This window comes from Lolium rigidum, chromosome 3 (assembly GCF_022539505.1).
Source record: "Lolium rigidum isolate FL_2022 chromosome 3, APGP_CSIRO_Lrig_0.1, whole genome shotgun sequence".
Classification (NCBI taxonomy): domain Eukaryota; kingdom Viridiplantae; phylum Streptophyta; class Magnoliopsida; order Poales; family Poaceae; genus Lolium; species Lolium rigidum.
Window position 1 is genome coordinate 14335198 of NC_061510.1, and position 11627 is coordinate 14346824.

Consider the following 11627-nt stretch of genomic DNA (forward strand, 5'->3'; position numbering starts at 1 on the left):
GTAATATGTTATGGAGAAATTTAAGTTTTCGAACCTCCACCCTGCCCCCCCTATGTCTAATTCCTGGCTCCGCCCCTGGATCCAACCCAATAAGGAACACCAGCCGGAAGAGCCCTCCCGACCTATTCAATGCCGGATCCGGGGCGAGCGCCACCCCGCCTTTCAGGCGGCCGGATCCCCCACCTTTTTCTTCAAGCACGTAGCAGTCAAGACCTCCACACTCCAAGAGCAGCGCATTCTTGCCCTACACCATGTCGCATCACTAGATCGAAGCCACTTCAAAAGCTTGGAATCTATAAGCCTCTCACCGGCGTCGGCAACTCCTCCGACGAGCAGCAGCACGGACTGAGATAACATCATTCCTAGAAGCATCACTAGTATCAGCTGCTCCACCATGACATAGTGGAGGAACCTAGAAAACGTAGGACTAAAATGCACACGAAGGAGAACCCCTCCCCTCGCAATGACATCACGGTGATCGGGGCGAAGGAGAGCGACGGAAAACACCGGCGAGAGACCTGCAACTGGAACCGCCTCGTGTGGTTGCTTATCGTGAGTTACAAAGTACAAGGTTTGGAGGACAACAAGTCTCCAACTTCTTTGTTGGCAGACGTTTTGGAAAGCCATGCATCATAATTAGTACATAAATTAAGGGGGAATCATACATTCCACTCTAGGGCACGACAAGAACTACAAAATCTTCTTTCGCGAAAAAATATTATATGTGGCCTCTATCGGTCTATGGCAAACATGTGGAAGTTGTACACCCCACTTCCATGTAGATATTTAGTGGAACTCGAATAAGTCACTAGTACAGATCGGGCCTTTTAAGAACCCCATGTCACACGGAAAGCCATTTTTGTGTGGTGAGAACCAATGTTGAAGCCCAGACCACGAATTTTGTGCGCGGGTCCAGGCAGTCCCATGGCCGAACAGAACGCACACTAAATATTTTCGCGCGACATAACAAAAGGGTAGCACACAGAAAAATTAGGAAAAACAGTCTGTAGTTTTTCGCAAACAGGTCAAGGAAGCAACATCGTGTGGGACTCATATGTGACGAACCTTTATTCCAGCCTGTCGTTGTTCTCCCTATCACAAACGGTTGGTCGTGGCATAGTGGTGTGTAGATCTTTCCTGAGGTTGCCTCCTCCCATTTCATCGACGCGTAGCCTCTTCGCCCTGCTCCCTCGTGCCACGCGTCGCCAACGAGTCGGCTTCCTCGGCTAGCCAAGGTAAAACCCCCTGCCACTGCAATGTCGGCACACACGAGCATTACAGTCGACAAGCACTTCACTGCGTCATGGTTCGCAACAATAAGACCGCTCGGCTTTCCTGGGTATTTAATCTATAAACTTGCTACTGATGTTTCATTCGTCTTGTGCATAGAGATACCGTCGTATGTCGTGTACAAGGGCAGGGTTTCCGGAGTCTATAACGACTGGGAGGAGTGTCGGAGACAGGTTCACCGTTTCAGCGGTAACAGTTACAAAGGATACACCACTAGGGCGGAGGCTAAAGACAAATATGCACGCTTTCTAGCATAAGAGAGGAGGGAGCGGAGGAGGAACCGGATGAAGACCATTTGCATCGCGATGACAACCATCGCGACTGCAACTCTCTTCTATCTAATGCTAGTTTAGATGATCGACCTTGTAATGTGACGACAACTTTGCTACTCGATCTTGAGACCTTAAACTTGTCTAATATTTGAACTTTGTTCCCTATTTCGAATTCGGAGGCTAATGTGATGGATTATGATCATTGAGACTATCCTATTACCGGTACGATCAAATTTGTCTATATATACTGTATTGCAAACTGTATATGTTGTGATGTATTGTGTAACCTGTACAAGTACTAGAAAAGCAAATATAAGTGGAATATTCGAATTATTACCACTGACGCAGCAGTTTGGATACTAGTGGCGCGTCCTCCTCCATTACCAGCGGCACACCACCTGTTGCAATTAGTGGCGCACCCGGAACCCTACCAGTAACCAGTACCAGTGACACACTGCTAAGCCGCACCTATACGAAATACCAGTGGCACACTTCTATCACTACTGGTGGCACACCACTACCACATGCCAGTGGCACACCTATATGCTAGCAGTGGCGCACCACGTAGTGCGCCACTGGTATTTATTTTACCAATGGCGCACCACCTGGTGCGCCAATGCTAATAATTAGTAATGGCATGATAGTAGTGGCGTCCCATTGTGAGCCACTGGTAGGCAATATAGGTGCGCCACCCGTAAGGTTTTTTCTAGTAGTGCGTGATCATCATTTGTATTTGTGTATAATATTATCACATTGAATAACATTTTGAATTATATTTTAAGATCCTTAGAGCAATATTTGCATGTTGCTCCAAGCCGATGATGATGCTACCTTCATGGGAGAAGTAGTATCACGACTGAATTGTGCTCCAAGCCGATGGTGATGCTACCAATATCCTTGCAAGGTACATCATCATCGTGGAGACAAAGACGTAACCAAGAAAAGCCACATATTCTCTTTTTTTTTAATCTATCTCAACTATATGTAATGCTATCCATAGAATATAACTGAGATTTGGTACCATACTTCCATGAGTGTTCAGATGACCACACATCTATTCTCTTTTTTTTTTATCTATCACAACTAGTTCGTGTGCGAAATAAGATGAACACATACGACTAAAAACTCAAAACGTTTGCGACCGTACAAAACGCACACGCTCAAAAGAGAAAAGTTGTCTGCGAAGGCTCATATTCACACGGTTGGATCAAAAAAATTGTGTGCGCAAGGATGCCTCATCGCACACGGTTTCTGAAACCGTGTGCATTCTTTTGATGTATCACATACCCTTGCATAGCGACGGTTTGGTTTATCGTGTGCGACGGCCCATTTCAGCCGTGTGCTGCAACACATTGGTGATGTGTAAGCAAGTAGAGACAAGTGCAATGGCATATGCGGTCACTTATATTATTTTTTTGTTATCGGAGATAAAACACCCTATAGACATATGAAAAATATGTGCTTTCATAGATATATGCGATGTGCCACCAATTGGATCAAGTATGACATCAACGGTCACTTCATGACCACTTTTAGTGGGACAATGGATCAAATCTACATGATTTTCTCACTACAAGGTCATGTAAATTTGGTGTAGAATTGAAAACTGAACTTAGATTTTGGCAATAATTGATACATAATAAGAGACAGAATAGACATTATACTTCCCATATAATAATGGTAGCAAAACAGGTGTATCGCTATTGAACTAAATTTACTACTTAATAGTAGTAGAGATTATAGAATGTCTGAATAACTCAAATGCACACAAATATCACACACTGGATTTATTCATAGCAACAAGAAAAGAAAAATGCTCATTGCCTAACGTTTTTGGAAGTTTAGGACTTTGATGGAGTAGCCAAAGACGAAGAAGAAGAGAATGATGTAGGCAAAGTGGCCTAGCACAATATAGCCAAGGAAATCATGCTTCATTCCCATAGTATCTTCCAAAAATTGCTTCAACACCACGGGGCTCCCACCAGGGACGGTGAGCCTAGAATTGTTCTCGCCAAACTGTGATGCAACAACACCATAGATTGTCCAGGACACTGGGTTAGCCCAGTAGTACCACCTCCACCAAATTGGTATTGCCTGCAACAACAACCATCCAAACATCCATCACTATGATCATTCATTAGTAAATTTGGTTAATCGAAATGCAACAAGGTTAATCTATGGTTTCTCACCGTTCTTATAACGAGGAACCCAGCAAATAAGTTCCAAAGAGGCATTACAAATGCTCCGATTATGCCCGCGAGCATTGCAGATGGAGTCATTGCCACCAACATCATGCCGAACAGTGTGAAGTAGCTGAAGCTTGCAATAATGAAGAACAAGAAATAGAAGAACTTGTCTGCTTTCCAATCATATCCAATCATCGAATAGAGGAGGATTGTGTATAGAATACCCTGCAGGATGTTGTACACGATCTCCACGCATGTCTGCAGATATAAATATATGCACAGTGTTGAGAATGGATGGGTTTAGATTTGTTCATATCCAAAATATTCAACAAGTAGCTCAATCACACTATACAAACGAACTCCAGAAATCACAACCTTTAGTTTCTCAAACTCGATCTTTTTCAGAAAGTATATTAATGTTAATTCGTTCATTTTCTAGTATTCTGTATTCATCCTCATATAGAGATTGATAATTGGATCCCAGTTATCCAGCTGACTTATCGAGAATCATAAATATTTGGAAATGTATGCTTCTTATATTTTGAATAGGAGGGCTTATTCCTTTCATCAGAAACAAGCCCAATGCATCCAAGCACTATTATTTCAATCAAAATGATTATTAGATTAAGGCGGTCAATAAATTACCTGGGAAAATGCATAGGCTAGTGGAGAGTACATCCCTGCCGCCTTTTCACGGTAGAAAACTGTTCGCTCGATTGACACAACAGGTTGAACTGTGATGCAATTAGCAGCACCAAGGAAGAAGACAGCAGCATAAGTGGCTCCAAGTAGATTTTGAAAATCTTGTTGTGATTCTCTGTTCACAAAAAAAAAACTATTAGTTCCTTCATAAGATTGAATGTACCATCTTTCAACAGCGCTAATCCCAAGTCTGAACAATAGCCACAAAATGGAATCATACATCTTTGATCCTTTTTGCCAAAACACCGTGCCAAATACAAGACCATTGAGTATCGTCATAAGATAGCGCATGGTATTGTGGGGTGGATTCTTCCAGTAAGATTTCCATTGCTTCCAGAAGTTCGCAACACACTGGTTGTAGAAATTCTGAGAATACTTTGTAGGAAAAGAGAGATCCTGAGAACCTGGTGGGGGAACACTCAATTCCTTGATAAGTTCTTGGTTGTGCCTGGTCATATTAAAAAAAATTGATCTCAGTGTGGATAGTACCAATGAAAATAACTGCATTTTTAGTGCATCATTTCAAGAGATCATGTATTCTTTTAATGTAAATGACAACCGCTGGTTAAAGTGATGAATGGTTACATTTAGTGACTGAGGTACTTACTTATAAAGAGATGAATTAGCATATATTTCAGCAAAATCCATGTCCAAGCGAGCCTCAGCTAAAGGGGAGCTAACTTCCAGCATCCAAGTTGCTGGATTATATCCTTCTGTGATTTTTGGAACACCTGGAATTGCCTGCAATTCAATCATTGACTCATGGGTTATTATTATTACTTTTGTTACACCTGTAAGGAGTTCCAGCCTTCCAGGTCCCGTTTTTGTTCAATGGAAGCAAGTTATTTTTCTAACTGGAACTGGTAAAACTTGGCTACCCCATAACTGAAATGTACCACCAAAGGAGTTCACCTCAAAATATTCAACTAGTTTCTGAGAGCATGGACCAAGTTCACCAGCATAAATAACACGTCCTCCTCTTTTCAAAAGCAGAAGCTACAAAAGGAACCCAGTTGTGAGTTATTCATATTTCTTGATCAAAAGTAGTTATCACATTATAATATGGAGATATGCATAAAAGTATACATAGAGAGAGAGAGAGTACCTCATCAAAAGACTCAAATATATCGATACTAGGCTGATGGATTGTACAAACCACAGTACGCCCAGTGTTGACTGTATTTCTCACTGCTCGCATGACAATTGCTGCGGCTCTAGCATCAAGACCAGAAGTTGGCTCATCCATGAATATGATTGAAGGATTTGCTACCAGCTCCACGGCAATTGTTAGTCTCTTTCTTTGTTCAGTTGATAAGCCATCAACCCCAGGGAGACCAACCATAGCATTGCGCAACACATCAAGCTCTACAAGGGTCATGACTTCCTCCACAAACATCTATGTGGTTGAAGATTAATTATTAAACACAACTATTAGAATTGATTTGATGCTTCAAATATGTATAACGTTGCATTTTTTTAGTTTGAATCGTATCTTGAATATATACCTTTCTCGTCGTGTCGTCAACATCTGATGAAAGACGCAACCAAGCAGAAAAGAGAATGGATTCATATACAGTGACATTTGGTGAATGGATATCAGTCTGTTCACAGTATCCACTAATGCGGGCAAAAGTTTCTTGTTTCTTAGGGTAACCGGAGAGTGTGATACTTCCTTCAATAGATCCACTAGTTTTCCTTCCTGCCAGTACATCCATTAGAGTGGTTTTCCCAGCTCCACTCACACCAACTAATGCTGTCAAAGATCCTGGCCTGAAAGTACCGCTAATATCAGAGAGCAACTGGAGACGATTTTCTCCGAATCCTTGCTCCCTCATTTCCTGAAACACAAGATGTCACATTTTATTATCGGAGCTAAACTATGTTTTTATCCATATATGTTGCTAAGCCTATCATACAACCGACACGGTTATGTCAAAAAAAAAATGTGATAGGAAGAAGGTAGGTAGGCTTACTGAAGGCATGTCCACGTAATAGTTCATATGGTTGAAACAAAGTGAAAGAGGCTGGAAAGGCAAGACAATTCGTGACTGGGTTGCCCTATTTGTATCTTCGTTAGTACCTGCAGAAAATGCAAATGAAAAGTGACTAGTTAGTATCATTATATTAAGATATCAATTGGATTGATAAATATTGTATAAGCTTAAGTATATAATAGACGTTGCTATATTCTAACAAAGATGAACACACCCATAGGTATTGTCGATGTCGTAGTAGCTGTTGCATTTGTCTCATTCTCATTCTCTTCATCTGGAACTTGTGTTTTTGAGCTACCAATAGCTGGAAGAAAAACATCATATGATTGTGTAAGCACCCTGCTTTTGAGGGCATCAAAAAATAATCTCGGCCAAAAGAAAATAATGGTACTCACGGCTCAAGTATGTAAGGGCCAAAAGATAGAAGACGTTGAACAAAATAGTAAATCCTACAAGGGCTCCTACGCAGAGCCAAAATCCCCAATCTTCAGTAAACAAGCCACCTTTTTTAAGAATTGCCATGCCTACTGTTGGTGCATCAATAGAAGTGTCGTTGTTTGTCTGTAGTAAAGAAAAGAATCACATAAGCTAAGATGTTGTCACCTCTATGATACTTGGATACAATGCTTCCCTTTGTACCCGAGTTTATAAAAACAATATATACAATACAGGGCTCTGAGATAACTTACAATGGCCCACCTACTGGAAAGGAACTCATTGACCGATATAGCATTCTGACTGTACATCATAGGAGATGACCAATAAGCCCAGATCCACCATGGTCTAATGTCACCTATTCACATGAAAAATAGAGACGTAAAAGGTTACTTATATCCATACAAATGAGGTGCATGCCTATCTAGGGTTATATAAATGATTTTATCATGACAACATGTGTACCTCTAGGGATGAGAAATCCACCAAATATGAAAACAATAAGGAGCACAAACATCCCAAAAGTGTTCGCCACAACCATTGATCTCAAAATAGCACCCATTAATCTGAACAATGCCATTGCCATTTGGTGTGTAGCGAAGAAAGCTAAAAGCTGACGAAAGAACCTACATTGAGTAGAAAGATGAACAATGGAGTTAAATTTAAATGCAAATAATGAAGAGGACACACATATTATATACGGATGGATACCTTCCTGCAGCAGGTGCAAAGCCCATCACATAGTATGTGAGGATAACATATACTCCAGCCTCCACAAGCGAAACAGGAATTTTTAAAATGATGTTTGCCAGTCCATAGCTCCAAGGGGGGAAGAACAATAGATCCCTTTGTTTGTAGAATGTAGGAAGTGTCTTTATGGTTAGTTGAATCTCAGCAAACCCGTTGAACAAGATGGAGATTAAACTAAAAGACAGAGCTCCGGAGAATTTGGCACCATCTGAAATCTGTCTATGGGGCATCTTTGTTCTGAGGAACACAGTCATGGCCACGAGCCCGAGGATGACCAATTGGGTGACCTTGAATATGTATAAGAATGAGTTACGTTTCATCAATAGCAGCTCTCTCGACACCAGTGCCTTGAGTGACTCCGAGCTAGGTTGCCCATACTTCTCGGTGGTCAACGCAGCTTGATGGGTTTTGGATTTTTGAAAAGGAATTTGCAGCTCCTTGAGCATTTGTTGGCCTACATGGAATGACCTGAAACTTTCAGCAAACTCTGGGACTGACACATAACGGTACTGCTCCTCGGCAAGGCACCAGTATTGTTGCTGGTCTTTCTTCGAAGTGACTTCTTGAAGGAAGTCAGCAACTCCTTTCCTCTCAGGACATCGAAATCCAAAAGATTCAAAGAATTCCAAGATGTTCTCGCGTGGCCCATGGTACACTATGTATCCCTCTGATAGCAGAATTATGTCATCAAATAAGTTGTAGGTCTCAGGGGGTGGTTGTAGGAGCGAGATCATCACAGTATCATTCATCACATGAACCAATTGCCTTATATATTTTACTATTTGAAATGTGCTAGAACTATCCAAACCAGTGGAAATTTCATCCATGAACAAAGCCCTTGCGGGTCCTGTTAACATCTCCCCTGCCATCATTGGAAGTAGAAATCAGATAAGCATAACAAAAATTCCTTTTCCACAATCAATTCACTAATTATGCATTTTACTATCTATGTGCCGTGTCCATGCATACCTGTTGTGACACGCTTCTTTTGACCACCAGAAATTCCTCTAATCATATCATCACCAACCATGGTATCGGCACAAATGTCAAGCCCAAGCACCTGCAACCGAGGATTCTCTTAGAATCAATAAGAACAATTTTATTGGAGAATTTCTTAGTGAACATAATAGTTAGAGCCACACCTTGAGAGTAAGATCTGTAATAATGTTAGTCGCTTGTCCTTCCACCGCAGTAGCTTTCATGTAAGCATCGATCTCAGGATCTGGCTTTATGCCAGCATTGCGTTCCCTCACAGCGAGCTCTGCAAGCATGTCATATCTGGCACCGATGCCTAAGCACCGTCTTGAGAAATCCAATGTCTCCCTTACAGTCATCTCTGCATTGTGGAGATCGTATTGACTAATATATGCACTTGTCCTTTCAGGATAGAACTCCGAAAACTTATGGCCACAATATGTTATGCTGCCAGACACCTGGTGTGTTATAATATCAACACGTTAGCGATTATTTTTATTTCTACGTGTGGCCATGAAGCATATGCAAAATAATAAGAAGACAAGTTAAACCTTGAGGCTTTTGTCAAGCTTCCCGGTAAGGGCTCGCATAAGTGAGCTCTTACCGGAAGAAGGAGGTCCAAGAAGAAGAGTCATCCTGAAACAACATGCATGTGAGATTAATGTACATTTAGAGGAAAGTAACAAGTAATGTTTCATGCAAGAAGGTAAGGTTGATTCGTAGTTACTGAAAACTGATTTTGGGAAAATATCTGGCCTATCTAAGTTCAGCTGTAACAAATTGATACTGGCGCAAGATGCATGAGAGACACGTGGGTGAGAGATAATAGGCTTGTTATATGGATTCTGATATTGGCAGCATAACAGTAGTAGTACTAATGATAAAGCAACAACAGAATCAGCAGCAGCGGAAAGAAGAATGTAAATATTTGTTTGTTACCTTGATGGTTTGAGGATGCCGTTGACGTTTTGGAGTATGTGGATGGTCCTCTTGTTGGAGGAGCCAAGCCGTCCAATAAGGTCCTGTTGTCATCATTGTGTTGTATAAGCGAATCATGGTATTCAGTTCATCCATGATGATGCATACATATTCAGAAGTAATAATGGACACCAATGTTAGAAACAAGCAAAGGCAGAGGAGTACTAGTTGATTTTCAAAGTGAGAAGCGACACTGGGTTTTCTTGATTGGATCAACTCCCCTATGAAGCAAGCCAAGCCTTACAAATGGTTCGGCCCGGGCTCTCAGAGACATTTGGTCGAGCAGCTACATGGCGCTCCCTTTAACTGGAGTCTTCCGATGTGGGATCTAGACATGTCATAATTTTGTTTTCAACCCGCAGAACATCTGCCTATTTCTGGTTTGCTCTCCTGCCCCCTGCCTATGTTACCCTCATCGGAGGACCCTCACCAGAATTTTGTTGTTGGCAGCTTATTCCTCCACCTACTGGAACCGCGAGTCCGTGACCGGCGGCGAGAAGGACGGTACCCATAGTCTGGTGTGTGTTGATTTCGACCGAAGGTAAGGCTAGCTGTAGCTTGTTTGCAAGGTAGAAAGAGGATATATATGGGGATGGGGAGGAAGAAGAAGGTGAGGGAGGACGAGAGGGCGTGGCTTCTTTTTTAGTATTTAGTGGTAAACAAAAACAATAGTAAAAAAAAAGCGGAGCCAGTTAACTAGCTAGCGCGCCGTAAAGTGATCTGGAAACATGTATATGCTGCAAATCTGAAGTCGCGTTTTAGAAGAATATGAGCACGTAGGATAGTATACCTGTAGGAAGTTGGTTGCGCTGTTCCATAGTGTGGGCAACGCTCGGCTGCCAACGACGGCGTCGACCTCGATGGAGAGATCCTGGTACCTGACCTCGATGGCCGGGAGCTCGATGCCGACCGTATCGACCCGCTCCCTGAGCTTCTTGAGGAACTGCTCGCTGTCGTCCTGGAAGACGCGCTCCAGCAGAGCGCGGCCCGCGTCGCCGCTGGCGAGGTGCTGGATGTCCACCAGCCCCGTGCCTTCCTCGTCGTGGGCATGGAGCTCGTTGTCGCCGCGGAGGACGGCCCGGCGCATGCGGTCGTAGGTGGGCAGCTTCTCGAGCGCCGCCCAGCGGAGGTTCTCCTCGTCGTCCTCCTCGTGCCGCGACGAGGCGCGCCGGAAGGGGTCGTCCGTGTCTGGCTGCCGGAGCGAGCGCGCGAAGGAAGAGCTCCAGCTCGTGTTGCTGCGGCGGCTGCCGGACAGCGCCCCCGGCAGGGCCCCTATCCCCACGCCTGCCTCCATGGCCACGGCTGCGGCCCGTATACCTCGATCGGTCTGCTAGACACTGCTGCTAGGTGTTGTAGAGAAGCTTGCAGCTAGCTAGCTGGGGTTTATGTCAGCTGAGGCTGTTGTTGCAAGTGCAAACGTGAGGTATGTCTGTGCAAGTTAATACTAAGATGGTGGATCTCCTGGCTCTGCTTATATACTGATCTCCTAGTCTGCTTCCACACATGTGTTCTAGATGGTCGGAATATACACGTACTGCTCAAGGTCGATCGTCAACGGTCGTCCATGGCCTTGCAGGTTGGGTTACTCCGACTAGTCAAGCCCGCCCCGTGCGTCTCTTTCTTTACCACCGTCAGCTTAGCCAGTTAGGCAAGTCAGAGCTGCATTATGCGATATTTTCTCGGAATCTTCCACAGGGAGTATACTTCTAGTTTTTCCGTTTACGACTGGTCCTTGCCCTGGCTAGCACGCATGCTAACTGCAAGTAGTAGCAACGGAACCAATATTTTAAATATGCTTCTTAGCGGCGATATTTTTTAGGCGCTATGTCATTTAGCGTTTTTTATAAAATAAGAAAACTTCTAGAAAACATTAGTCATCAAACATTTATATCATCTATAAATATGACAAGAAATTCAATGATTCAATGGTTGCAAACTTGTACTCAATAATTATGATGATTTAGTAATAAAAGTAGTGCATAAATTCATATTACATAATTAGATTTAACTTTTAAATTTAAATGTTAAAATATTTGGTTTTAGCA

General features: G+C 42.9%; 1 pseudogene; it reads right to left on the reverse strand.

Annotated features, from left to right (window-relative positions):
• Positions 1 to 3386: 3386 nt before the first annotated feature.
• Positions 3387 to 9678, reverse strand: LOC124694717 (annotated as a pseudogene).
• Positions 9679 to 11627: the final 1949 nt, after the last annotated feature.